The sequence below is a fragment of the Schistocerca gregaria genome, chromosome 3 (assembly GCF_023897955.1).
Source record: "Schistocerca gregaria isolate iqSchGreg1 chromosome 3, iqSchGreg1.2, whole genome shotgun sequence".
Taxonomy (NCBI): domain Eukaryota; kingdom Metazoa; phylum Arthropoda; class Insecta; order Orthoptera; family Acrididae; genus Schistocerca; species Schistocerca gregaria.
In genome coordinates this window covers 948,834,068-948,861,208 of record NC_064922.1, presented here as the reverse complement: position 1 = coordinate 948,861,208, position 27,141 = coordinate 948,834,068, and the positions used below count along the sequence as shown (strand labels likewise).

The window sequence follows — 27,141 nt, the reverse complement described above, 5'->3', positions numbered from 1 at the left end:
GGACTGCTATTAACAATTTACTTTTCACAATTACTTTTCACTTTCGCGACAACCAAGCACTACGATAAACTAGCGAGTCTCTGAAAGTATGCCATGCAACGGGGCAAACTGCATGTCGGGCCACCGGCCAATGATACTGGCAAGTGCGTCTTGTGGAAAGCAATCTACGAAGCAGGATTAAGCCGTCTTCGATTACTTATATCTATACCTAAAGACTGACACGTACAACGATTCTATTCGTTTCCCAGGAACTAGTACATCGCATGCACGTTTGTTAAATGCATGTGCATGCAGCACCCAAAACGGAGAGATGCTGGGAGAAGCAGCTGAGGTCGTCTTCTCGCAGTTGAACCCCTTACGTTCCGTTATTAATCCTAGTAGCAAAAGCATAAGCATTTGAAGCGTTAAAAATTCACGTGTGGACTGCTATTAACAATTTGCATTACATGATCCTAGCTAAAATTTTGCATATGCAATTCCAACTGCAAGCTCGTACACGTTTCTAGAAACGATCGCAAAACACTGAATCAGGTTCCACCGAGACTCGAACTCGGATAGCTGGATTCAAAGTCCAGAGAGCTAACCGTTACCCCATGGAACCGTGTGCCTCTAGCGGTCATATTTTGAGCATCGTCATGTCATTAAACCGGTAAGCTGCGATTTATTACATGTAGCGTCCTCAGGAAGTGTTTGCGTGGCAAATGAAGCAACCAAGTAGGTTGAAAGTGGAGGGAACAACTTCGAATGTAGCGAGAATTCTTCCCAGTATTCGTACATGAAGTGATGTCGAAGGGCCAGGTAATCAAAATCGCGTAACAGCCACTTTCGTATGGTGGATGCTTTGTGCTGGAAGCAGCCTAGCTATGAAAACAGCTATGGAAAAAGAGTACTGTCGAAAAGTACGTGCTGTCACACAACGCTACGTAGTGGGCTGATGGTGCTTGACACGATTACATTTGCACTTCACACGATCGACATACTGTCTCACAACTCAATCAGCTCTTTCAGCCTTCAACTACATTGGTCCTCAGCACAGCTCATGTTGTAGGTGTCGGATTAAGAAACCTCTTTGAGAATATGGTCCAGATTGGATGCTTCAATAGCAAGTGCGGCAAGATCTCAGTAGGTGGCGGGGTGCACAGCTGCTTACTTTTGCGGCCTGTTGGTCTAGGGGTATGATTCCTGCTTTGGGTGCAGGAGGTCCCGGGTTCAAATGCCGGACAGGCCCTACTTTTCACTTTCGCGACAACCAAGCACTACGATAAACTAGCGAGTCTCTGAAAGTAAGCCATGCAACGGGGCCAACTGCATGTCGGGCCACCGGCCAATGATACTGGCAAGTGCGTCTTGTGGAAAGCAATCTACGAAGCAGGATTAAGCCGTCTTCGATTACTTATATCTATACCTAAAGACTGACACGTACAACGATTCTATTCGTTTCCCAGGAACTAGTACATCGCATGCACGTTTGTTAAATGCATGTGCATGCAGCACCCAAAACGGAGAGATGCAGGGAGAAGCAGCTGAGGTCGTCTTCTCGCATTTGAACCCCTTACGTTCCGTTATTAATCCTAGTAGCAAATGCATAAGCATTTGGAGCGTTCCCCATTCACGTGTGGACTGCCATTAACAATTTGCATTACATGATCCTAGCTAAAATTTTGCATATACAATTCCAACTGCCAGCTCGTACACGTTTCTAGAAACGATCGCAAAACACTGAATCAGGTTCCACCGAGACTCGAACTCGGATCGCTGGATTCAAAGTCCAGAGTGCTAACCATTACACCATGGAACCGTGTGCCTCTAGCGGTCATATTTTGAGCATCGTCATGTCATTAAGCCGGTAAGCTGCGATTTTTACATGTAGCGTCCTCAGGAAGTGTTTGCGTGGCAAATGAAGCAACCAAGTAGGTTGAAAGTGGAAGGAACAACTTCGAATGTAGCGAGAATTCTTGCCAGTATTTGTACATGAAGTGATGTCGAAGGGTCAGGTAATCAAAATCGCGGAACAGCCACTTTCGTATGGTGGATGCTTTGTGCTGGAAGCAGCCTAGCTATGAAAACAGCTATGGACACAGAGTACTGTCGAAAAGTACGTGCTGTCACACAACGCTACGTAGTGGGCTGATGGTGCTTGACACGATTACATTTGCACTTCACACGATCGACATACTGTCTCACAACTCAATCAGCTCTTTCAGCCTTCAATGACATTGGTCCTCAGCACAGCTCATGTTGTAGGTGTCGGATTAAGAAACCTCTTTGAGAATATGGTCCAGATTGGATGCTTCAATAGCAAGTGCGCCAAGATCTCAGTAGGTGGCGGGGTGCACAAGTGCTTACTTTTGCGGCCTGTTGGTCTAGGGGTATGATTCCTGCTTTGGGTGCAGGAGGTCCCGGGTTCAAATGCCGGACAGGCCCTACTTTTCACTTTCGCGACAACCAAGCACTACGATAAACTAGCGAGTCTCTGAAAGTAAGCCATGCAACGGGGCAAACTGCATGTCGGGCCACCGGCCAATGATACTGGCAAGTGCGTCTTGTGGAAAGCAATCTACGAAGCAGGATTAAGCCGTCTTCGATTACTTATATCTATACCTAAAGACTGACACGTACAACGATTCTATTCGTTTCCCAGGAACTAGTACATCGCATGCACGTTTGTTAAATGCATGTGCATGCAGCACCCAAAACGGAGAGATGCTGGGAGAAGCAGCTGAGGTCGTCTTCTCGCAGTTGAACCCCTTACGTTCCGTTATTAATCCTAGTAGCAAAAGCATAAGCATTTGGAGCGTTCCCCATTCACGTGTGGACTGCTATTAACAATTTGCATTACATGATCCTAGCTAAAATTTTGCATACACAATTCCAACTGCCAGCTCGTACACGTTTCTAGAAACGATCGCAAAACACTGAATCTGGTTCCATCGAGACTCGAACTCGGATCGCTGGATTCAAAGTCCAGAGTGCTAACCATTACACGATGGAACCGTGTGCCTGTAGCGGACTTAAACTGAGCAGCATCATGTCATTAAACCGGTAAGCTGCGATTTATTACATGTAGCGTCCTCAGGAAGTCTTTGCGTGGCAAATGAAGCAACCAAGTAGGTTGAAAGTGGAGGGAACAACTTCGAATGTAGCGAGAATTCTTGCCAGTATTCGTACATGAAGTGATGTCGAAGGGTCAGGTAATCAAAATCGCGGAACAGCCACTTTCGTATGGTGGATGCTTTGTGCTGGAAGCAGCCTAGCTATGAAAACAGCCATGGACACAGAGTACTGTCGAAAAGTACGTGCTGTCACACAACGCTACGTAGTGGGCTGATGGTGCTTGACACGATTACATTTGCACTTCACACGATCGACTTACTGTCACACAACTCAAGCAGCTCTTTCAGCCTTCAACTACATTGGTCCTCAGCACAGCTCATGTTGTAGGTGTCGGATTAAGAAACCTCTTTGAGAATATGGTCCAGATTGGATGCTTCAGTAGCAAGTGCGGCAAGATCTCAGTAGGTGGCGGGGTGCACAGCTGCTAACTTTTGCGGCCTGTTGGTCTAGGGGTATGTTTCCTGCTTTGGGTGCAGGAGGTCCCGGATTCAAATGCCGGACAGGCCCTACTTTTCACTTTCGCGACACCAAGCACTACGATAAACTAGCGAGTCTCTGAAAGTAAGCCATGCAACGGGGCAAACTGCATGTCGGGCCACCGGCCAATGATACTGGCAAGTGCGTCTTGTGGAAAGCAATCTACGAAGCAGGATTAAGCCGTCTTCGATTACTTATATCTATACCTAAAGACTGACACGTACAACGATTCTATTCGTTTCCCAGGAGCTAATACATCGCATGCACGTTTGTTAAATGCATGTGCATGCAGCACCCAAAACGGAGAGATGCTGGGAGAAGCAGCTGAGGTCGTCTTCTCGCAGTTGAACCCCTTACGTTCCGTTATTAATCCTAGTAGCAACAGCATAAGCATTTGGAGCGTTCCCCATTCACGTGTGGACTGCTATTAACAATTTGCATTACATGATCCTAGCTAAAATTTTGCATATACAATTCCAACTGCCAGCTCGTACACGTTTCTAGAAACGATCGCAAAACACTGAACCAGGTTCCACCGAGACTCGAACTCGGATCGCTGGATTCAAAGTCCAGAGTGCTAACCATTACACCATTTTTTTTTTGTTTTGTTTTTTTTTTCTTTTTTTTTTATTTTTTTTTGTTATGCCTGCATCATCAGACTTCAGCTGACAACACTTCGTATTACCTTCTCATATTTGCAGCTATGGCGACCCATTACTGCTTGGCTACACATCTGACACGTAACCGATGTGCTCTCCAAACAACAACACTTGCATTTCAGAACATGTCTTTCACACATGTCTACAAAATCACCTTCACCTTCAAATACAGTTTCCTTGCGACTGACAGAGACGTAGGCAAAGTTGAAAGTTGCTATTTACATTATATCACGTTAATCAGAAGAACGGTAATTTACATCTGCAGCGGAACAAAATTCCGTTCCGCCCAGCGTGTGGCTCGAACCCACAACCATGAGGTTAATACTCTTACACTCTACCGACGTAGCTATCCGTCTGCCTCGGTTAATACCTGTCGGGTAGCAAGTCACACAGTACTCGTTTGGGTTGGGTGGTCCCATACAGAATCTCTCCATGCTGAATAATGTTTTCCTTACGTCACACTCGTCACGTACTTCACTCTTATTTCATAATCATTTCTGAGAGGTAAAGGAATTGCATGACAACATCCAGAGCTAGTGGCGTCAAAATTAACACACATACTTGATGTGACTCAAAAGCCGAACGAGTTACTTTCCGACGTTGTTTTAGATGTGCGTGTGCCAGTCAAAACTCGCGGTGACGGCACCCTGCCGACCATTTCGCTGGTTAACACCGGTCTTGTTGTGTGTGTTTCAAGCTCAAGAGCAACTCCAAGCAAAAAATGGTAAACAGCAACATTCAGACGGTTTCGTACTGCTCAATTGCTACAATAAAACTGTATGTTTCTTTTTCAGAACTGGAAAAACACGAGCGTGACAGCATTCGAACTTGTAATCATCAGATCCGAAGTCCGACGCCTGATCCATTTTTTTTTTTTTTTTTTTTTATTTTTATATAAGCAGCATGAGGCAGGCGGAGGCAAAGCGGGCAGGGGTCAAAATCTCGAGGCCTGGCCGCGATGTCTCCACCCAGTCCTGTTGCTGAGGCGTGTCTTTATCATAGTTTTCAATAAGAAATTTTACAACTTGTGTATACGTAGATATATGCTGTTTTGCCTTCGAAATCCTGAACCAAAAGATGCTTCATTTGAAACAAAAAATTTATGTCATGCCGAGGCAATAGAGATTGAAGGTTATAGCTTTAGTGCTTTTTTTTTTTTTTTTATTTTTTTTATTTTTTTTTTTTTCTCATCCACTGCTTCTCGGCAACCTAGCATACTTCTTTGTAATATATAATAAAGTTGTAGGAAGTAGTGGACCCTGAACCTGTATATTATTTTTTTTTAATTTCTGTTTAGTTTTTTTATTGTTATTATTATTATTTTTGTTTGTTTGTTATTTTTTTATTGTAAAAGAAAAATCTTCATGGAATGTGAAGAAGGAATTTTATGTTAAGGCACTAATTCCATAGCCTCCTTTCCTTCTTGAGATTAATAATAATAATAAAAAAGTATGTTCCCTTCCATGGGAACAAATGAGACTTCCTTCTCAGTCATAAAATGAATGTATAAGAAAACAATTTATCTTTAACCCTGCGATACTGGCTTTCGGCTTCGGCTTCTTCTGTGCAATAAACAAAATAGCCTTCTTTGCCAGCAGAGGATAAGTGATTGTAATATGAAACTGTAAAATTGTACTTCTCCCCAATTGTTTTTGTTTAAGCGTCGTTTCGCTTAAATAAACGATTTTTGTTTATCTCGTTGGCTTGTCAACCAATGCCCAGTCGCTCGAATACAATTTTAAGCATATTGCCGTAGTTTTTCTTATGGTCTTTATATTTCAGGGCATTATAAAAAACACACTTCAAGTACATGTAAAAATCAGTGGAATTGTCATTTCCCAGGTGATTAATTACGTAATTCACATAGTGTCCCATTAACCAATGGACCGAGTTGTTTTTTGCTGCTGGAAAATAGCAAGTCTGAGGCCTGAGGAATGTAACAGGGGGAAAATTTTCCACCGAAGATCTCGTAAGAAAAGCCAGTTGTTCCCTAATCCAATTACAGAGTTGTAGATTGCCACCGCACGTGAATCTGTGCACTAACGTGTCGATCAATTTACATTTGAGACATAGGTTCGTGTCGCTAACGCCGATTGCATGTAACCTTTCATTGGTGCTTACGGTCTCATTCACTGTTTTATACCACGCTGACTTGACGTCCGATGGTAGACCACGCATATTAATATTTTTCCATATGGCGTCCCAATCAGTGTGTGGGTATTTACTTTCCAATTTGTTTCTCCCCTCCATTTTCTTTCGATGGGACAGAATATCGCGGGCCGTGATCCGTCGTGAGTTGATGATGACACCGCCGAGATAGCTGAATTCCACAAAATATACACGAACGTACTGGAGCCGGTTATTTATTTTTTGCACATTCACCGGCGCCTGTAAACTGGCAGGCCTGACAACTTCAAATAATTTAGTTGTAATGCTATCAGCGTGGTCGCTAAGGATAGTGGCGGTCCTTTTTATAAAAAGCGCAGACGCCTTATTTCTGATGTCAACTAACCCCAAACCTCCATTCCTGGGATCTAAGGTCGCAGTTTTTGCGTCGACTCTGAATATATCCCCTCTCCAAAGATAGCTGGCAATGGTAGACATTATCTTTTTTCCAATCATTTTCGGTAGTGGGAAGATCTGTGCTATAAAGTAACTCCTGGAGAGAATGCAGTGGTTAATGAAAATCACCCTCTGAACTTGGTTCATGTTACGGTGGAGGTTTTCTCTTGTTGTTCCAAGAAGTTGTCCCGACGTATTTCTCCAATTGATAGCTGCCATTTTTAACGGACAAGGTGTCAGTGTTATTCCTAGTGCTTTGCATTGGGTGACCATTGTGGCCCAGGCTAAGGTGGTATGTTGAAAACCCCGCAGGTTTAGGAGTTTGCTTTTGTTTGCGTTGACACCTGCTCCGGAGACTCTACAGTACTTTTTAATTAGCGTTTCCAATTTCAAAATGTCGTCGGGATTTCGCAGGACGACTCCGACATCATCGGCATAGGCGTTTATGACTGTTCGGTGACCAGATAATGTGATGCCAGTTAGAGTGGCATGAACACTGCGGAGGAAAGGTTCTAATGAAAGCACGAATAGGAACATGGAGAGGGGGCTTCCTTGAGGAACGCCGCGCCCGATCTGAATCTGCTTTGTCCTCTGGCAGTTAACTGATATACAAGCGCTGATGCCTGTTGCAACATTTCTGATCACACTTACGACTCGCTCATTAAAACCTATTTTGTTCAGTGTGGCACTAAGGAATCTATGATCCACACGATCAAATGCTTTCTGGAAGTCAATAAACATGATAGCACATTTTATGGTGGTCACAGCAGTGATTGCAATTATATCTCTATATTCAGCTATGCTTTTGAAAATGCTCTTGGTAGGCACACAGGACTGGTATGGACTTACTATCTTTTTGGCCAACTGTGAGAGTCTGTTGTTTAAAATTCTGCCGATGATTTTATAATCGGAGTTTAACAGGGAGATAGGACGAAAGTTGTTGAGGTTTCTTTTTGCAGCATTTTTTGGGATTAGTACTATTGTGCTCTCTTTAAAAACAGCAGGTAAATGCTTTCCCTGAAGCACCTCGTTCGTCATTCGGGTAAACATGTCACCAATCAGTGGCCAGTATCGTTTATAAAATTCAACAGGCAAACCATCCGGTCCCGGCGATTTCCTCAGAGGAGATTTGCAGATGATTCTGTGGATATCTTCGTTAGTACACTCAACGAGAAGGTCTTCGTTTTCCTTGTCCGAGACCTGTTGAGCTATGGAACTAAGGAACTCATCGAAGGACTCTTCACATACCGGGTTGGCAGTGTATAGGTCTTCGTAATATTTGTGCACTGCATTGACGATGTCTCTCTGAGTCGTGAGTGTCTCGCCAGTTTCAGACTGAAGTCCATCAATGAAGGTGCGTCTCCTGTTTCTTTCGTGCTTCAGTAGATGGTACAAGGAAGCATGTTCATCCTCCACGACTGTCTTAGCCTTGGATTTTAATTTCAGACCCTCCATCTGCTGTCTTTTAAGACTGAGCAATTTGGCCTTAGTTTGCTTGATATCTGCCAGACGGACGTTGGAAGTGTTTGCCTGCTCATATAAATTTCGCAGCATGGTATAATAAAATTCTATGGAATTTTTCAAGTCTTTCGATCGTTGTACACTATACTGGATGAGAACTTTTCTCAGTTTAGGCTTTGCCCTGTTGCACCACCAGTCTAGTACTGAGACGTGTCTATCTGCAGAGCGGAGGCACAATGCCCACGCTTCTGTCAAACTTTCTTCTAATCCGTCGTCCTGCATCAGTGACGTATTAAGGTGCCATGAACTTCTAAAACGGCGAGTGGGTTGCGCAGTAAGGTTGATGGAAGCTAGCACGGAGCTATGATCAGAAAAGTAAACTGGAATCGTCTCTGCTTTAATGAAGGAGCTAACTAGACTTTGCGATATGTAGAGTCTGTCGATCCTGCTACGTGAGTGAGGACCTAGGAATGTAAATGCCACAAATGTGGGATACATTATTTCCCAAGCATCTTTAAGCTGTAAAACAGTGACGAAACGCTTCAGTTCATTGCAGTTATTAAAATTCGGAACCTGGTCTTTCTTATTTATCACACAATTAAAATCACCGCCTATTATAAGATCTTTTGGGTTTTTCCGTAATAAATAAATGATTTCTTCTTTATAGAACTGTGCTCTTTCCATTCTATTGGATGTGCCAGAAGGGGCATACAGATTGATAAGGGTAGAACCAAAGACTTTTATACCTATCGCTCTGCCGGAGTCCAACCTCTCGATATCCGAGACAGGAATCCCCTCCCTGATTAAAATTGCAGTACCGACGTTGGTGTCAAGTGAGACATTCAAAATCGCCAAATATCCAGGCACTGTAAGATTAGTCAGCACTACTTCCTGTAGGAAAGCAATGTCCGTCCCTGACTCATATAAATAATCCTTGAGCGCTGTAACTTTAGTCACGGATGTAATCCTGTTAATATTGATAGTCGTAATTGTATATGCCTGGGACATTTAGTTTGCATAAAAAGTAAATAAGTGATTAAAAAGATAACAAAATATTAATAAAAAAAAAAGAAAAGAGATGTGCAGCTTCTAGAAGGGAGAAACGACTCCGCTTAAACAAACATCTAAAAGAATAGTCAGTATTTGAAGCTCGGTAAACACTTCATCTGGTTCCTCTGAAATATGACTAAGACAGTAGTACAATTAGAAATGAAACTGGTTCAACAAAATCCTTTTTTTTTTTCATCTTACAGCCTCATTTTGGTGCAGGATTCCGAACATCTCGGGTTTTAGTTTTACCGAGGGGCTTTGCATCACTAATGTCACTTGAAGGTACCTCCTTAGGTCTTTCCGTGATGATTTCATACAAGACGTTCTTGGCCGTCGCTTCCTCTTGTGCTGGTTGTTGTTTGCTTTGGTTACGGGAAGCTTTGAGAGTAGGTTGCGGTTTGAGTCGGCGTCTTCGGACATCTTGGTTCAACGCGCCGTCATTCGGATTGTCTATCTTTACCACCGTTGTGACCGAAGCTGCCTCAACAGCGTCCTTTTTACGAGTGCCATTTCCTTGTTCTTCCGTCACTAGCTCCAGAGCACTGACTGAGTCGGCGGTTTGTGGGTCTGTAAGTTCTTGAGTTGGGTTCCGCTCCGTCACCTCCTGTGCTTCGGAGTGCGCCTCTTCCGTCTCCGCGACAATCGTTACTGCGTCCCCTCCGTGGACCGTTTGTACCTGTTCAGCCGCCGACAGCGGCCGGGTTGCCTCAGCGGCTGTCGTCACGTCAATACATGTACTGTTTGTTTCCTCGAGCACATCCGCATTACACTGCTTCTGCTTGCGGGTGGAAGGCGAATTACGGGCGGACTCGCCGTCCGAGCCGTCATCGGTCGTTTCCAACGGTCGCTTCTTATTCTGGAGATCGCAATCGGGAACAGAAGGGTGTGATGTAATGACGCTCAGGGGAGGGAACTCCGTAGTAGTTATGGCGGGCACTGCAGAAGTACATGCACCACTGTCGTTAACCGAAAGAAGGGAAGTGCTATTTGGTAAGACATCGCTGAGGGTCAGTTTTTGACGCTGTGTTAGATTGTTCCGAAGAATAAAAACACGGCGCGGACAATCTTGTCGGAAATGACCTGTCTCATTGCAAATATTGCACGTGCGCTCCTGACCAGAATACATAACATGTGCTTTATGGCCTGCAACGGATATATGGGACGGAATGTTGGCTTTCACCTCCATTTCAACGGATCTAATGCCATTAAAACACTGTATCTTGTATAGCTTCGACCACCTTTCGTTATAGATAGATTTAACTTCGCCATATTTAGATAGAGCGTCCTTGATCAACTGATTATCAATTTCAATTGGAACATTCAAAATCCTGACATTGGTGTACATGATATCAGCTTTTCGTACAGAGACATTACTTTTTGAACAGTCTCGATGAACAAATTCGACGGAATTACCCCATTTTGCAAGCAACTTATCGACTGTCACTGAGTTCAGAAATTTAACAAAAACACAGTATTTTTCAGCATCTAATTGCGTGGTATGAACAGAGTCAGAATTTATACCGATTACCTCAGTCAGCCAATCGTGGATTTCCAGCGCAGTGGGTTGGACCGGCCGTGTTTCTTTCTCGAACGAGAAGACTAAAGTATTCTTCCTGACGGTGTCAGACATGGTCGTCGGTTCCGACGAAATTTCGGCAACAACCGAAATTGCGGCGAAGCACGAGACGTGGAACGGACGAAAGCACTATAAAAACACTTATCAGAGACACCACTCAAAAAATAACAGCGAAAATGTACAGCTAACTTCACGTAAACACCAAACACCGGCGATAGCGCTAACGTACGCGGAGTAAACAACAAGCACGTCCGACCGCGGCGACGGCTAAAGCCAGAATGCGCCCATGGAACCGTGTGCCTCTAGCGGACTTAAACTGTGCAGCATCATGTCATTAAACCGGTAAGCTGCGATTTATTACATGTAGCGTCCTCAGGAAGTGTTTGCGTGGCAAATGAAGCAACCAAGTAGGTTGAAAGTGGAGGGAACAACTTCGAATGTAGCGAGAATTCTTGCCAGTATTCGTACATTAAGTGATGTCGAAGGGTCAGGTAATCAAAATCGCGGAACAGCCACTTTCGTATGGTGGATGCTTTGTGCTGGAAGCAGCCTAGCTATGAAAACAGCTATGGACACAGAGTACTGTCGAAAAGTACGTGCTGTCACACAACGCTACGTAGTGGGCTGATGGTGCTTGACACGATTACATTTGCACTTCACACGATCGACATACTGTCTCACAACTCAAGCAGCTCTTTCAGCCTTCAACTACATTGGTCCTCAGCACAGCTCATGTTGTAGGTGTCGGATTAAGAAACCTCTTTGAGAATATGGTCCAGATAGGATGCTTCAATAGCAAGTGCGCCAAGATCTCAGTAGGTGGCGAGGTGCACAGCTGCTTACTTTCGCGGCCTGTTGGTCTAGGGGTATGATTCCTGCTTTGGGTGCAGGAGGTCCCGGGTTCAAATGCCGGACAGGCCCTACTTTTCACTTTCGCGACAACCGAGCACTACGATAAACTAGCGAGTCTCTGAAAGTAAGCCATGCAACGGGGCAAACTGCATGTCGGGCCACCGGCCAATGATACTGGCAAGTGCGTCTTGTGGAAAGCAATCTACGAAGCAGGATTAAGCCGTCTTCGATTACTTATATCTATACCTAAAGACTGACACGTACAACGATTCTATTCGTTTCCCAGGAACTAGTACATCGCATGCACGTTTGTTAAATGCATGTGCATGCAGCACCCAAAACGGAGAGATGCTGGGAGAAGCAGCTGAGGTCGTCTTCTCGCAGTTGAACCCCTTACGTTCCGTTATTAATCCTAGTAGCAAAAGCATAAGCATTTGGAGCGTTCCCCATTCACGTGTGGACTGCTATTAACAATTTGCATTACATGATCCTAGCTAAAATTTTGCATATACAATTCCAACTGCCAGCTCGTACACGTTTCTAGAAACGATCGCAAAACACTGAATCAGGTTCCACCGAGACTCGAACTCGGATCGCTGGATTCAGAGTCCAGAGTGCTAACCATTACACCATGGAACCGTGTGCCTCTAGCGGACTTAAACTGAGCAGCATCATGTCATTAAACCGGTAGCTGCGATTTATTACATGTAGCGTCCTCAGGAAGTGTTTGCGTGGCAAATGAAGCAACCAAGTAGGTTGAAAGTGGAGGGAACAACTTCGAATGTAGCGAGAATTCTTGCCAGTATTCGTACATTAAGTGATGTCGAAGGGTCAGGTAATCAAAATCGCGGAACAGCCACTTTCGTATGGTGGATGCTTTGTGCTGGAAGCAGCCTAGCTATGAAAACAGCTATGGACACAGAGTACTGTCGAAAAGTACGTGCTGTCACACAACGCTACGTAGTGGGCTGATGGTGCTTGACACGATTACATTTGCACTTCACACGATCGACATACTGTCTCACAACTCAAGCAGCTCTTTCAGCCTTCAACTACATTGGTCCTCAGCACAGCTCATGTTGTAGGTGTCGGATTAAGAAACCTCTTTGAGAATATGGTCCAGATAGGATGCTTCAATAGCAAGTGCGCCAAGATCTCAGTAGGTGGCGAGGTGCACAGCTGCTTACTTTCGCGGCCTGTTGGTCTAGGGGTATGATTCCTGCTTTGGGTGCAGGAGGTCCCGGGTTCAAATGCCGGACAGGCCCTACTTTTCACTTTCGCGACAACCGAGCACTACGATAAACTAGCGAGTCTCTGAAAGTAAGCCATGCAACGGGGGAAACTGCATGTCGGGCCACCGGCCAATGATACTGGCAAGTGCGTCTTGTGGAAAGCAATCTACGAAGCAGGATTAAGCCGTCTTCGATTACTTATATCTATACCTAAAGACTGACACGTACAACGATTCTATTCGTTTCCCAGGAACTAGTACATCGCATGCACGTTTGTTAAATGCATGTGCATGCAGCACCCAAAACGGAGAGATGCTGGGAGAAGCAGCTGAGGTCGTCTTCTCGCAGTTGAACCCCTTACGTTCCGTTATTAATCCTAGTAGCAAAAGCATAAGCATTTGGAGCGTTCCCCATTCACGTGTGGACTGCTATTAACAATTTGCATTACATGATCCTAGCTAAAATTTTGCATATACAATTCCAACTGCCAGCTCGTACACGTTTCTAGAAACGATCGCAAAACACTGAATCAGGTTCCACGGAGACTCGAACTCGGATCGCTGGATTTAAAGTCCAGAGTGCTAACCATTACACCATGGAACCGTGTGCCTCTAGCGGTCATATTTTGAGCATCGTCATGTCATTAAACCGGTAAGCTGCGATTTTTACATGTAGCGTCCTCAGGAAGTGTTTGCGTGGCAAATGAAGCAACCAAGTAGGTTGAAAGTGGAGGGAACAACTTCGAATGTAGCGAGAATTCTTCCCAGTATTCGTACATGAAGTGATGTCGAAGGGCCAGGTAATCAAAATCGCGTAACAGCCACTTTCGTATGGTGGATGCTTTGTGCTGGAAGCAGCCTAGCTATGAAAACAGCTATGGAAAAAGAGTACTGTCGAAAAGTACGTGCTGTCACACAACGCTACGTAGTGGGCTGATGGTGCTTGACACGATTACATTTGCACTTCACACGATCGACATACTGTCTCACAACTCAATCAGCTCTTTCAGCCTTCAACTACATTGGTCCTCAGCACAGCTCATGTTGTAGGTGTCGGATTAAGAAACCTCTTTGAGAATATGGTCCAGATTGGATGCTTCAATAGCAAGTGCGCCAAGATCTCAGTAGGTGGCGGGGTGCACAAGTGCTTACTTTTGCGGCCTGTTGGTCTAGGGGTATGATTCCTGCTTTGGGTGCAGGAGGTCCCGGGTTCAAATGCCGGACAGGCCCTACTTTTCACTTTCGCGACAACCAAGCACTACGATAAACTAGCGAGTCTCTGAAAGTAAGCCATGCAACGGGGCAAACTGCATGTCGGGCCACCGGCCAATGATACTGGCAAGTGCGTCTTGTGGAAAGCAATCTACGAAGCAGGATTAAGCCGTCTTCGATTACTTATATCTATACCTAAAGACTGACACGTACAACGATTCTATTCGTTTCCCAGGAACTAGTACATCGCATGCACGTTTGTTAAATGCATGTGCATGCAGCACCCAAAACGGAGAGATGCTGGGAGAAGCAGCTGAGGTCGTCTTCTCGCAGTTGAACCCCTTACGTTCCGTTATTAATCCTAGTAGCAAAAGCATAAGCATTTGGAGCGTTCCCCATTCACGTGTGGACTGCTATTAACAATTTGCATTACATGATCCTAGCTAAAATTTTGCATATACAATTCCAACTGCCAGCTCGTACACGTTTCTAGAAACGATCGCAAAACACTGAATCAGGTTCCACGGAGACTCGAACTCGGATCGCTGGATTCAAAGTCCAGAGTGCTAACCATTACACGATGGAACCGTGTGCCTGTAGCGGACTTAAACTGAGCAGCATCATGTCATTAAACCGGTAAGCTGCGATTTATTACATGTAGCGTCCTCAGGAAGTGTTTGCGTGGCAAATGAAGCAACCAAGTAGGTTGAAAGTGGAGGGAACAACTTCGAATGTAGCGAGAATTCTTGCCAGTATTCGTACATGAAGTGATGTCGAAGGGTCAGGTAATCAAAATCGCGGAACAGCCACTTTCGTATGGTGGATGCTTTGTGCTGGAAGCAGCCTAGCTATGAAAACAGCTATGGACACAGAGTACTGTCGAAAAGTACGTGCTGTCACACAACGCTACGTAGTGGGCTGATGGTGCTTGACACGATTACATTTGCACTTCACACGATCGACATACTGTCTCACAACTCAAGCAGCTCTTTCAGCCTTCAACTACATTGGTCCTCAGCACAGCTCATGTTGTAGGTGTCGGATTAAGAAACCTCTTTGAGATTATGGTCCAGATAGGATGCTTCAATAGCAAGTGCGCCAAGATCTCAGTAGGTGGCGGGGTGCACAGCTGCTTACTTTCGCGGCCTGTTGGTCTAGGGGTATGATTCCTGCTTTGGGTGCAGGAGGTCCCGGGTTCAAATGCCGGACAGGCCCTACTTTTCACTTTCGCGACAACCAAGCACTACGATAAACTAGCGAGTCTCTGAAAGTAAGCCATGCAACGGGGCAAACTGCATGTCGGGCCACCGGCCAATGATACTGGCAAGTGCGTCTTGTGGAAAGCAATCTACGAAGCAGGATTAAGCCGTCTTCGATTACTTATATCTATACCTAAAGACTGACACGTACAACGATTCTATTCGTTTCCCAGGAACTAGTACATCGCATGCACGTTTGTTAAATGCATGTGCATGCAGCACCCAAAACGGAGAGATGCTGGGAGAAGCAGCTGAGGTCGTCTTCTCGCAGTTGAACCCCTTACGTTCCGTTATTAATCCTAGTAGCAAAAGCATAAGCATTTGGAGCGTTCCCCATTCACGTGTGGACTGCTATTAACAATTTGCATTACATGATCCTAGCTAAAATTTTGCATATACAATTCCAACTGCCAGCTCGTACACGTTTCTAGAAACGATCGCAAAACACTGAATCAGGTTCCACGGAGACTCGAACTCGGATCGCTGGATTCAAAGTCCAGAGTGCTAACCATTACACGATGGAACCGTGTGCCTGTAGCGGACTTAAACTGAGCAGCATCATGTCATTAAACCGGTAAGCTGCGATTTATTACATGTAGCGTCCTCAGGAAGTGTTTGCGTGGCAAATGAAGCAACCAAGTAGGTTGAAAGTGGAGGGAACAACTTCGAATGTAGCGAGAATTCTTGCCAGTATTCGTACATGAAGTGATGTCGAAGGGTCAGGTAATCAAAATCGCGGAACAGCCACTTTCGTATGGTGGATGCTTTGTGCTGGAAGCAGCCTAGCTATGAAAACAGCTATGGACACAGAGTACTGTCGAAAAGTACGTGCTGTCACACAACGCTACGTAGTGGGCTGATGGTGCTTGACACGATTACATTTGCACTTCACACGATCGACATACTGTCTCACAACTCAAGCAGCTCTTTCAGCCTTCAACTACATTGGTCCTCAGCACAGCTCATGTTGTAGGTGTCGGATTAAGAAACCTCTTTGAGATTATGGTCCAGATAGGATGCTTCAATAGCAAGTGCGCCAAGATCTCAGTAGGTGGCGAGGTGCACAGCTGCTTACTTTCGCGGCCTGTTGGTCTAGGGGTATGATTCCTGCTTTGGGTGCAGGAGGTCCCGGGTTCAAATGCCGGACAGGCCCTACTTTTCACTTTCGCGACAACCAAGCACTACGATAAACTAGCGAGTCTCTGAAAGTAAGCCATGCAACGTGGCAAACTGCATGTCGGGCCACCGGCCAATGATACTGGCAAGTGCGTCTTGTGGAAAGCAATCTACGAAGCAGGATTAAGCCGTCTTCGATTACTTATATCTATACCTAAAGACTGACACGTACAACGATTCTATTCGTTTCCCAGGAACTAGTACATCGCATGCACGTTTGTTAAATGCATGTGCATGCAGCACCCAAAACGGAGAGATGCTGGGAGAAGCAGCTGAGGTCGTCTTCTCGCAGTTGAACCCCTTACGTTCCGTTATTAATCCTAGTAGCAAAAGCATAAGCATTTGGAGCGTTCCCCATTCACGTGTGGACTGCTATTAACAATTTGCATTACATGATCCTAGCTAAAATTTTGCATATGCAATTCCAACTGCAAGCTCGTACACGTTTCTAGAAACGATCGCAAAACACTGAATCAGGTTCCACCGAGACTCGAACTCGGATAGCTGGATTCAAAGTCCAGAGAGCTAACCATTACACCATGGAACCGTGTGCCTCTAGCGGTCATATTTTGAGCATCGTCATGTCATTAAACCGGTAAGCTGCGATTTATTACATGTAGCGTCCTCAGGAAGTGTTTGCGTGGCAAATGAAGCAACCAAGTAGGTTGAAAGTGGAGGGAACAACTTCGAATGTAGCGAGAATTCTTCCCAGTATTCGTACATGAAGTGATGTCGAAGGGCCAGGTAATCAAAATCGCGTAACAGCCACTTTCGTATGGTGGATGCTTTGTGCTGGAAGCAGCCTAGCTATGAAAACAGGTATGGAAAAAGAGTACTGTCGAAAAGTACGTGCTGTCACACAACGCTACGTAGTGGGCTGATGGTGCTTGACACGATTACATTTGCACTTCACACGATCGACATACTGTCTCACAACTCAATCAGCTCTTTCAGCCTTCAACTACATTGGTCCTCAGCACAGCTCATGTTGTAGGTGTCGGATTAAGAAACCTCTTTGAGAATATGGTCCAGATTGGATGCTTCAATAGCAAGTGCGGCAAGATCTCAGTAGGTGGCGGGGTGCACAGGTGCTTACTTTTGGGGCCTGTTGGTCTAGGGGTATGGTTCCTGCTTTGGGTGCAGGAGGTCCCGGGTTCAAATGCCGGACAGGCCCTACTTTTCACTTTCGCGACGACCCAGCACTACGATAAACTAGCGAGTCTCTGAAAGTAAGCCATGCAACGGGGCCAACTGCATGTCGGGCCACCGGCCAATGATACTGGCAAGTGCGTCTTGTGGAAAGCAATCTACGAAGCAGGATTAAGCCGTCTTCGATTACTTATATCTATACCTAAAGACTGACACGTACAACGATTCTATTCGTTTCCCAGGAACTAGTACATCGCATGCACGTTTGTTAAATGCATGTGCATGCAGCACCCAAAACGGAGAGATGCAGGGAGAAGCAGCTGAGGTCGTCTTCTCGCATTTGAACCCCTTACGTTCCGTTATTAATCCTAGTAGCAAAAGCATAAGCATTTGGAGCGTTCCCCATTCACGTGTGGACTGCCATTAACAATTTGCATTACATGATCCTAGCTAAAATTTTGCATATACAATTCCAACTGCCAGCTCGTACACGTTTCTAGAAACGATCGCAAAACACTGAATCAGGTTCCACCGAGACTCGAACTCGGATCGCTGGATTTAAAGTCCAGAGTGCTAACCATTACACCATGGAACCGTGTGCCTCTAGCGGTCATATTTTGAGCATCGTCATGTCATTAAACCGGTAAGCTGCGATTTTTACATATAGCGTCCTCAGGAAGTGTTTGCGTGGCAAATGAAGCAACCAAGTAGGTTGAAAGTGGAAGGAACAACTTCGACTGTAGCGAGAATTCTTGCCAGTATTTGTACATGAAGTGATGTCGAAGGGTCAGGTAATCAAAATCGCGGAACAGCCACTTTCGTATGGTGGATGCTTTGTGCTGGAAGCAGCCTAGCTATGAAAACAGCTATGGACACAGAGTACTGTCGAAAAGTACGTGCTGTCACACAACGCTACGTAGTGGGCTGATGGTGCTTGACACGATTACATTTGCACTTCACACGATCGACATACTGTCTCACAACTCAATCAGCTCTTTCAGCCTTCAACGACATTGGTCCTCAGCACAGCTCATGTTGTAGGTGTCGGATTAAGAAACCTCTTTGAGAATATGGTCCAGATTGGATGCTTCAATAGCAAGTGCGCCAAGATCTCAGTAGGTGGCGGGGTGCACAAGTGCTTACTTTTGCGGCCTGTTGGTCTAGGGGTATGATTCCTGCTTTGGGTGCAGGAGGTCCCGGGTTCAAATGCCGGACAGGCCCTACTTTTCACTTTCGCGACAACCAAGCACTACGATAAACTAGCGAGTCTCTGAAAGTAAGCCATGCAACGGGGCAAACTGCATGTCGGGCCACCGGCCAATGATACTGGCAAGTGCGTCTTGTGGAAAGCAATCTACGAAGCAGGATTAAGCCGTCTTCGATTACTTATATCTATACCTAAAGACTGACACGTACAACGATTCTATTCGTTTCCCAGGAACTAGTACATCGCATGCACGTTTGTTAAATGCATGTGCATGCAGCACCCAAAACGGAGAGATGCTGGGAGAAGCAGCTGAGGTCGTCTTCTCGCAGTTGAACCCCTTACGTTCCGTTATTAATCCTAGTAGCAAAAGCATAAGCATTTGGAGCGTTCCCCATTCACGTGTGGACTGCTATTAACAATTTGCATTACATGATCCTAGCTAAAATTTTGCATATACAATTCCAACTGCCAGCTCGTACACGTTTCTAGAAACGATCGCAAAACACTGAATCAGGTTCCACCGAGACTCGAACTCGGATCGCTGGATTCAAAGTCCAGAGTGCTAACCATTACACCATGGAACCGTGTGCCTCTAGCGGACTTAAACTGAGCAGCATCATGTCATTAAACCGGTAAGCTGCGATTTATTACATGTAGCGTCCTCAGGAAGTGTTTGCGTGGCAAATGAAGCAACCAAGTAGGTTGAAAGTGGAGGGAACAACTTCGAATGTAGCGAGAATTCTTGCCAGTATTCGTACATGAAGTGATGTCGAAGGGTCAGGTAATCAAAATCGCGGAACAGCCACTTTCGTATGGTGGATGCTTTGTGCTGGAAGCAGCCTAGCTATGAAAACAGCTATGGACACAGAGTACTGTCGAAAAGTACGTGCTGTCACACAACGCTACGTAGTGGGCTGATGGTGCTTGACACGATTACATTTGCACTTCACACGATCGACATACTGTCTCACAACTCAATCAGCTCTTTCAGCCTTCAACGACATTGGTCCTCAGCACAGCTCATGTTGTAGGTGTCGGATTAAGAAACCTCTTTGAGATTATGGTCCAGATAGGATGCTTCAATAGCAAGTGCGCCAAGATCTCAGTAGGTGGCGAGGTGCACAGCTGCTTACTTTCGCGGCCTGTTGGTCTAGGGGTATGATTCCTGCTTTGGGTGCAGGAGGTCCCGGGTTCAAATGCCGGACAGGCCCTACTTTTCACTTTCGCGACAACCAAGCACTACGATAAACTAGCGAGTCTCTGAAAGTAAGCCATGAAACGGGGCAAACTGCATGTCGGGCCACCGGCCAATGATACTGGCAAGTGCGTCTTGTGGAAAGCAATCTACGAAGCAGGATTAAGCCGTCTTCGATTACTTATATCTATACCTAAAGACTGACACGTACAACGATTCTATTCGTTTCCCAGGAACTAGTACATCGCATGCACGTTTGTTAAATGCATGTGCATGCAGCACCCAAAACGGAGAGATGCTGGGAGAAGCAGCTGAGGTCGTCTTCTCGCAGTTGAACCCCTTACGTTCCGTTATTAATCCTAGTAGCAAAAGCATAAGCATTTGGAGCGTTCCCCATTCACGTGTGGACTGCTATTAACAATTTGCATTACATGATCCTAGCTAAAATTTTGCATATACAATTCCAACTGCCAGCTCGTACACGTTTCTAGAAACGATCGCAAAACACTGAATCAGGTTCCACGGAGACTCGAACTCGGATCGCTGGATTCAAAGTCCAGAGTGCTAACCATTACACGATGGAACCGTGTGCCTGTAGCGGACTTAAACTGAGCAGCATCATGTCATTAAACCGGTAAGCTGCGATTTATTACATGTAGCGTCCTCAGGAAGTGTTTGCGTGGCAAATGAAGCAACCAAGTAGGTTGAAAGTGGAGGGAACAACTTCGAATGTAGCGAGAATTCTTGCCAGTATTCGTACATGAAGTGATGTCGAAGGGTCAGGTAATCAAAATCGCGGAACAGCCACTTTCGTATGGTGGATGCTTTGTGCTGGAAGCAGCCTAGCTATGAAAACAGCTATGGACACAGAGTACTGTCGAAAAGTACGTGCTGTCACACAACGCTACGTAGTGGGCTGATGGTGCTTGACACGATTACATTTGCACTTCACACGATCGACATACTGTCTCACAACTCAAGCAGCTCTTTCAGCCTTCAACTACATTGGTCCTCAGCACAGCTCATGTTGTAGGTGTCGGATTAAGAAACCTCTTTGAGATTATGGTCCAGATAGGATGCTTCAATAGCAAGTGCGCCAAGATCTCAGTAGGTGGCGAGGTGCACAGCTGCTTACTTTCGCGGCCTGTTGGTCTAGGGGTATGATTCCTGCTTTGGGTGCAGGAGGTCCCGGGTTCAAATGCCGGACAGGCCCTACTTTTCACTTTCGCGACAACCAAGCACTACGATAAACTAGCGAGTCTCTGAAAGTAAGCCATGCAACGGGGCAAACTGCATGTCGGGCCACCGGCCAATGATACTGGCAAGTGCGTCTTGTGGAAAGCAATCTACGAAGCAGGATTAAGCCGTCTTCGATTACTTATATCTATACCTAAAGACTGACACGTACAACGATTCTATTCGTTTCCCAGGAACTAGTACATCGCATGCACGTTTGTTAAATGCATGTGCATGCAGCACCCAAAACGGAGAGATGCTGGGAGAAGCAGCTGAGGTCGTCTTCTCGCAGTTGAACCCCTTACGTTCCGTTATTAATCCTAGTAGCAAAAGCATAAGCATTTGGAGCCTTCCCCATTCACGTGTGGACTGCTATTAACAATTTGCATTACATGATCCTAGCTAAAATTTTGCATATACAATTCCAACTGCCAGCTCGTACACGTTTCTAGAAACGATCGCAAAACACTGAATCAGGTTCCACGGAGACTCGAACTCGGATCGCTGGATTCAAAGTCCAGAGTGCTAACCATTACACGATGGAACCGTGTGCCTGTAGCGGACTTAAACTGAGCAGCATCATGTCATTAAACCGGTAAGCTGCGATTTATTACATGTAGCGTCCTCAGGAAGTGTTTGCGTGGCAAATGAAGCAACCAAGTAGGTTGAAAGTGGAGGGAACAACTTCGAATGTAGCGAGAATTCTTGCCAGTATTCGTACATGAAGTGATGTCGAAGGGTCAGGTAATCAAAATCGCGGAACAGCCACTTTCGTATGGTGGATGCTTTGTGCTGGAAGCAGCCTAGCTATGAAAACAGCTATGGACACAGAGTACTGTCGAAAAGTACGTGCTGTCACACAACGCTACGTAGTGGGCTGATGGTGCTTGACACGATTACATTTGCACTTCACACGATCGACATACTGTCTCACAACTCAAGCAGCTCTTTCAGCCTTCAACTACATTGGTCCTCAGCACAGCTCATGTTGTAGGTGTCGGATTAAGAAACCTCTTTGAGATTATGGTCCAGATAGGATGCTTCAATAGCAAGTGCGCCAAGATCTCAGTAGGTGGCGAGGTGCACAGCTGCTTACTTTCGCGGCCTGTTGGTCTAGGGGTATGATTCCTGCTTTGGGTGCAGGAGGTCCCGGGTTCAAATGCCGGACAGGCCCTACTTTTCACTTTCGCGACAACCAAGCACTACGATAAACTAGCGAGTCTCTGAAAGTAAGCCATGCAACGGGGCAAACTGCATGTCGGGCCACCGGCCAATGATACTGGCAAGTGCGTCTTGTGGAAAGCAATCTACGAAGCAGGATTAAGCCGTCTTCGATTACTTATATCTATACCTAAAGACTGACACGTACAACGATTCTATTCGTTTCCCAGGAACTAGTACATCGCATGCACGTTTGTTAAATGCATGTGCATGCAGCACCCAAAACGGAGAGATGCTGGGAGAAGCAGCTGAGGTCGTCTTCTCGCAGTTGAACCCCTTACGTTCCGTTATTAATCCTAGTAGCAAAAGCATAAGCATTTGGAGCGTTCCCCATTCACGTGTGGACTGCTATTAACAATTTGCATTACATGATCCTAGCTAAAATTTTGCATATGCAATTCCAACTGCAAGCTCGTACACGTTTCTAGAAACGATCGCAAAACACTGAATCAGGTTCCACCGAGACTCGAACTCGGATAGCTGGATTCAAAGTCCAGAGAGCTAACCATTACACCATGGAACCGTGTGCCTCTAGCGGTCATATTTTGAGCATCGTCATGTCATTAAACCGGTAAGCTGCGATTTATTACATGTAGCGTCCTCAGGAAGTGTTTGCGTGGCAAATGAAGCAACCAAGTAGGTTGAAAGTGGAGGGAACAACTTCGAATGTAGCGAGAATTCTTCCCAGTATTCGTACATGAAGTGATGTCGAAGGGCCAGGTAATCAAAATCGCGTAACAGCCACTTTCGTATGGTGGATGCTTTGTGCTGGAAGCAGCCTAGCTATGAAAACAGGTATGGAAAAAGAGTACTGTCGAAAAGTACGTGCTGTCACACAACGCTACGTAGTGGGCTGATGGTGCTTGACACGATTACATTTGCACTTCACACGATCGACATACTGTCTCACAACTCAATCAGCTCTTTCAGCCTTCAACTACATTGGTCCTCAGCACAGCTCATGTTGTAGGTGTCGGATTAAGAAACCTCTTTGAGAATATGGTCCAGATTGGATGCTTCAATAGCAAGTGCGGCAAGATCTCAGTAGGTGGCGGGGTGCACAGGTGCTTACTTTTGGGGCCTGTTGGTCTAGGGGTATGGTTCCTGCTTTGGGTGCAGGAGGTCCCGGGTTCAAATGCCGGACAGGCCCTACTTTTCACTTTCGCGACGACCCAGCACTACGATAAACTAGCGAGTCTCTGAAAGTAAGCCATGCAACGGGGCCAACTGCATGTCGGGCCACCGGCCAATGATACTGGCAAGTGCGTCTTGTGGAAAGCAATCTACGAAGCAGGATTAAGCCGTCTTCGATTACTTATATCTATACCTAAAGACTGACACGTACAACGATTCTATTCGTTTCCCAGGAACTAGTACATCGCATGCACGTTTGTTAAATGCATGTGCATGCAGCACCCAAAACGGAGAGATGCAGGGAGAAGCAGCTGAGGTCGTCTTCTCGCATTTGAACCCCTTACGTTCCGTTATTAATCCTAGTAGCAAAAGCATAAGCATTTGGAGCGTTCCCCATTCACGTGTGGACTGCCATTAACAATTTGCATTACATGATCCTAGCTAAAATTTTGCATATACAATTCCAACTGCCAGCTCGTACACGTTTCTAGAAACGATCGCAAAACACTGAATCAGGTTCCACCGAGACTCGAACTCGGATCGCTGGATTTAAAGTCCAGAGTGCTAACCATTACACCATGGAACCGTGTGCCTCTAGCGGTCATATTTTGAGCATCGTCATGTCATTAAACCGGTAAGCTGCGATTTTTACATATAGCGTCCTCAGGAAGTGTTTGCGTGGCAAATGAAGCAACCAAGTAGGTTGAAAGTGGAAGGAACAACTTCGACTGTAGCGAGAATTCTTGCCAGTATTTGTACATGAAGTGATGTCGAAGGGTCAGGTAATCAAAATCGCGGAACAGCCACTTTCGTATGGTGGATGCTTTGTGCTGGAAGCAGCCTAGCTATGAAAACAGCTATGGACACAGAGTACTGTCGAAAAGTACGTGCTGTCACACAACGCTACGTAGTGGGCTGATGGTGCTTGACACGATTACATTTGCACTTCACACGATCGACATACTGTCTCACAACTCAATCAGCCCTTTCAGCCTTCAACGACATTGGTCCTCAGCACAGCTCATGTTGTAGGTGTCGGATTAAGAAACCTCTTTGAGAATATGGTCCAGATTGGATGCTTCAATAGCAAGTGCGCCAAGATCTCAGTAGGTGGCGGGGTGCACAAGTGCTTACTTTTGCGGCCTGTTGGTCTAGGGGTATGATTCCTGCTTTGGGTGCAGGAGGTCCCGGGTTCAAATGCCGGACAGGCCCTACTTTTCACTTTCGCGACAACCAAGCACTACGATAAACTAGCGAGTCTCTGAAAGTAAGCCATGCAACGGGGCAAACTGCATGTCGGGCCACCGGCCAATGATACTGGCAAGTGCGTCTTGTGGAAAGCAATCTACGAAGCAGGATTAAGCCGTCTTCGATTACTTATATCTATACCTAAAGACTGACACGTACAACGATTCTATTCGTTTCCCAGGAACTAGTACATCGCATGCACGTTTGTTAAATGCATGTGCATGCAGCACCCAAAACGGAGAGATGCTGGGAGAAGCAGCTGAGGTCGTCTTCTCGCAGTTGAACCCCTTACGTTCCGTTATTAATCCTAGTAGCAAAAGCATAAGCATTTGGAGCGTTCCCCATTCACGTGTGGACTGCTATTAACAATTTGCATTACATGATCCTAGCTAAAATTTTGCATATACAATTCCAACTGCCAGCTCGTACACGTTTCTAGAAACGATCGCAAAACACTGAATCAGGTTCCACCGAGACTCGAACTCGGATCGCTGGATTCAAAGTCCAGAGTGCTAACCATTACACCATTTTTTTTTTTTTTTTTTTTTTTTTTTTTACCGGGAATCGAACCCGGGCCTCCTGGGTGAGAGCCAGGTATCCTAGCCACTTTTTTTTTTTTTTTTTTTTTTCTTATATAAGCAGCATGAGGCAGGCGGAGGCAAAGCGGGCAGGGGTCAAAATCTCGAGGCCTGGCCGCGATGTCTCCACCCAGTCCTGTTGCTGAGGCGTGTCTTTATCATAGTTTTCAATAAGAAATTTTACATCTTGTGTATACGTAGATATATGCTGTTTTGCCTTCGAAATCCTGAACCAAAAGATGCTTCATTTGAAACAAAAAATTTATGTCATGCCGAGGCAATAGAGATTGAAGGTTATAGCTTTAGTGCTCTTTTTTTTTTTTTTTTTTTTTTTTTTTTTTTTTTTTTTTTTTTTTTTTTTTTTTTTTCCTCATCCACTGCTTCTCGGCAACCTAGCATACTTCTTTGTAATATATAATAAAGTTGTAGGAAGTAGTGGACCCTGAACCTGTATATTATTTTTTTTAATTTCTGTTTAGTTTTTTTATTGTTATTATTATTATTTTTGTTTGTTTGTTATTTTTTTATCGTAAAAGAAAAATCTTCATGGAATGTGAAGAAGGAATTTTATGTTAAGGCACTAATTCCATAGCCTCCTTTCCTTCTTGAGATTAATAATAATAATAAAAAAGTATGTTCCCTTCCATGGAAACAAATGAGACTTCCTTCTCAGTCATAAAATGAATGTATAAGAAAACAATTTATCTTTAACCCTGCGATACTGGCTTTCGGCTTCGGCTTCTTCTGTGCAATAAACAAAAATAGCCTTCTTTGCCAGCAGAGGATAAGTGATTGTAATATGAAACTGTAAAATTGTACTTCTCCCCAATTGTTTTTGTTTAAGCGTCGTTTCGCTTAAATAAACGATTTTTGTTTATCTCGTTGGCTTGTCAACCAATGCCCAGTCGCTCGAATACAACTTTAAGCATATTGCCGTAGTTTTTCTTGTGGTCTTTATATTTCAGGGCGTTATAAAAAGCACACTTCAAGTACATGTAAAAATCAGTGGAATTGTCATTTCCCAGGTGATTAATTACGTAATTCACATAGTGTCCCATTAACCAATGGACCGAGTTGTTTTTTGCTGCTGGAAAATAGCAAGTCTGAGGCCTGAGGAATGTAACAGGGGGAAAATTTTCCACCGAAGATCTCGTAAGAAAAGCCAGTTGTTCCCTAATCCAATTACAGAGTTGTAGATTGCCACCGCACGTGAATCTGTGCACTAACGTGTCGATCAATTTACATTTGAGACTTAGGTTCGTGTCGCTAACGCCGATTGCATGTAACCTTTCATTGGTGCTTACGGTCTCATTCACTGTTTTATACCACGCTGACTTGACGTCCGATGGTAGACCACGCATATTAATATTTTTCCATATGGCGTCCCAATCAGTGTGTGGGTATTTACTTTCCAATTTGTTTCTCCCCTCCATTTTCTTTCGATGGGACAGAATATCGCGGGCCGTGATCCGTCGTGAGTTGATGATGACACCGCCGAGATAGCTGAATTCCACAAAATATACACGAACGTACTGGAGCCGGTT

General features: G+C 45.1%; 24 non-coding genes across 24 annotated transcripts; 14 read left to right on the top strand and 10 right to left on the bottom strand.

Moving 5' to 3' along the window:
- The first annotated feature begins 1,156 nt into the window (after positions 1-1,156).
- Positions 1,157-1,228, top strand: Trnap-ugg (transfer RNA proline (anticodon UGG)). Its single transcript has one exon. It is a non-coding gene; the product is annotated as a tRNA-Pro (tRNA).
- A 498-nt stretch (positions 1,229-1,726) lies between these two features.
- On the bottom strand, positions 1,727-1,798 carry Trnaq-uug (transfer RNA glutamine (anticodon UUG)). Its single transcript has one exon. It is a non-coding gene; the product is annotated as a tRNA-Gln (tRNA).
- A 554-nt stretch (positions 1,799-2,352) lies between these two features.
- Trnap-ugg (transfer RNA proline (anticodon UGG)) lies at positions 2,353-2,424 on the top strand. Its single transcript has one exon. It is a non-coding gene; the product is annotated as a tRNA-Pro (tRNA).
- A 498-nt stretch (positions 2,425-2,922) lies between these two features.
- Positions 2,923-2,994, bottom strand: Trnaq-uug (transfer RNA glutamine (anticodon UUG)). The gene has a single exon. It is a non-coding gene; the product is annotated as a tRNA-Gln (tRNA).
- Positions 2,995-11,748: 8,754 nt separating this feature from the next.
- Trnap-ugg (transfer RNA proline (anticodon UGG)) lies at positions 11,749-11,820 on the top strand. Its single transcript has one exon. It is a non-coding gene; the product is annotated as a tRNA-Pro (tRNA).
- Positions 11,821-12,318: 498 nt separating this feature from the next.
- On the bottom strand, positions 12,319-12,390 carry Trnaq-cug (transfer RNA glutamine (anticodon CUG)). The gene has a single exon. It is a non-coding gene; the product is annotated as a tRNA-Gln (tRNA).
- A 554-nt stretch (positions 12,391-12,944) lies between these two features.
- On the top strand, positions 12,945-13,016 carry Trnap-ugg (transfer RNA proline (anticodon UGG)). Its single transcript has one exon. It is a non-coding gene; the product is annotated as a tRNA-Pro (tRNA).
- Positions 13,017-14,140: 1,124 nt separating this feature from the next.
- On the top strand, positions 14,141-14,212 carry Trnap-ugg (transfer RNA proline (anticodon UGG)). The gene has a single exon. It is a non-coding gene; the product is annotated as a tRNA-Pro (tRNA).
- A 498-nt stretch (positions 14,213-14,710) lies between these two features.
- Trnaq-uug (transfer RNA glutamine (anticodon UUG)) lies at positions 14,711-14,782 on the bottom strand. The gene has a single exon. It is a non-coding gene; the product is annotated as a tRNA-Gln (tRNA).
- A 555-nt stretch (positions 14,783-15,337) lies between these two features.
- Trnap-ugg (transfer RNA proline (anticodon UGG)) lies at positions 15,338-15,409 on the top strand. The gene has a single exon. It is a non-coding gene; the product is annotated as a tRNA-Pro (tRNA).
- A 498-nt stretch (positions 15,410-15,907) lies between these two features.
- Trnaq-uug (transfer RNA glutamine (anticodon UUG)) lies at positions 15,908-15,979 on the bottom strand. Its single transcript has one exon. It is a non-coding gene; the product is annotated as a tRNA-Gln (tRNA).
- A 555-nt stretch (positions 15,980-16,534) lies between these two features.
- On the top strand, positions 16,535-16,606 carry Trnap-ugg (transfer RNA proline (anticodon UGG)). The gene has a single exon. It is a non-coding gene; the product is annotated as a tRNA-Pro (tRNA).
- Positions 16,607-17,104: 498 nt separating this feature from the next.
- On the bottom strand, positions 17,105-17,176 carry Trnaq-uug (transfer RNA glutamine (anticodon UUG)). Its single transcript has one exon. It is a non-coding gene; the product is annotated as a tRNA-Gln (tRNA).
- Positions 17,177-17,731: 555 nt separating this feature from the next.
- On the top strand, positions 17,732-17,803 carry Trnap-ugg (transfer RNA proline (anticodon UGG)). The gene has a single exon. It is a non-coding gene; the product is annotated as a tRNA-Pro (tRNA).
- A 1,124-nt stretch (positions 17,804-18,927) lies between these two features.
- On the top strand, positions 18,928-18,999 carry Trnap-ugg (transfer RNA proline (anticodon UGG)). Its single transcript has one exon. It is a non-coding gene; the product is annotated as a tRNA-Pro (tRNA).
- A 498-nt stretch (positions 19,000-19,497) lies between these two features.
- On the bottom strand, positions 19,498-19,569 carry Trnaq-uug (transfer RNA glutamine (anticodon UUG)). The gene has a single exon. It is a non-coding gene; the product is annotated as a tRNA-Gln (tRNA).
- Positions 19,570-20,124: 555 nt separating this feature from the next.
- Positions 20,125-20,196, top strand: Trnap-ugg (transfer RNA proline (anticodon UGG)). Its single transcript has one exon. It is a non-coding gene; the product is annotated as a tRNA-Pro (tRNA).
- A 498-nt stretch (positions 20,197-20,694) lies between these two features.
- On the bottom strand, positions 20,695-20,766 carry Trnaq-uug (transfer RNA glutamine (anticodon UUG)). Its single transcript has one exon. It is a non-coding gene; the product is annotated as a tRNA-Gln (tRNA).
- A 555-nt stretch (positions 20,767-21,321) lies between these two features.
- Positions 21,322-21,393, top strand: Trnap-ugg (transfer RNA proline (anticodon UGG)). The gene has a single exon. It is a non-coding gene; the product is annotated as a tRNA-Pro (tRNA).
- A 498-nt stretch (positions 21,394-21,891) lies between these two features.
- On the bottom strand, positions 21,892-21,963 carry Trnaq-uug (transfer RNA glutamine (anticodon UUG)). The gene has a single exon. It is a non-coding gene; the product is annotated as a tRNA-Gln (tRNA).
- A 555-nt stretch (positions 21,964-22,518) lies between these two features.
- Trnap-ugg (transfer RNA proline (anticodon UGG)) lies at positions 22,519-22,590 on the top strand. Its single transcript has one exon. It is a non-coding gene; the product is annotated as a tRNA-Pro (tRNA).
- A 498-nt stretch (positions 22,591-23,088) lies between these two features.
- On the bottom strand, positions 23,089-23,160 carry Trnaq-uug (transfer RNA glutamine (anticodon UUG)). The gene has a single exon. It is a non-coding gene; the product is annotated as a tRNA-Gln (tRNA).
- Positions 23,161-23,715: 555 nt separating this feature from the next.
- Trnap-ugg (transfer RNA proline (anticodon UGG)) lies at positions 23,716-23,787 on the top strand. The gene has a single exon. It is a non-coding gene; the product is annotated as a tRNA-Pro (tRNA).
- Positions 23,788-24,911: 1,124 nt separating this feature from the next.
- Trnap-ugg (transfer RNA proline (anticodon UGG)) lies at positions 24,912-24,983 on the top strand. The gene has a single exon. It is a non-coding gene; the product is annotated as a tRNA-Pro (tRNA).
- Positions 24,984-27,141: the final 2,158 nt, after the last annotated feature.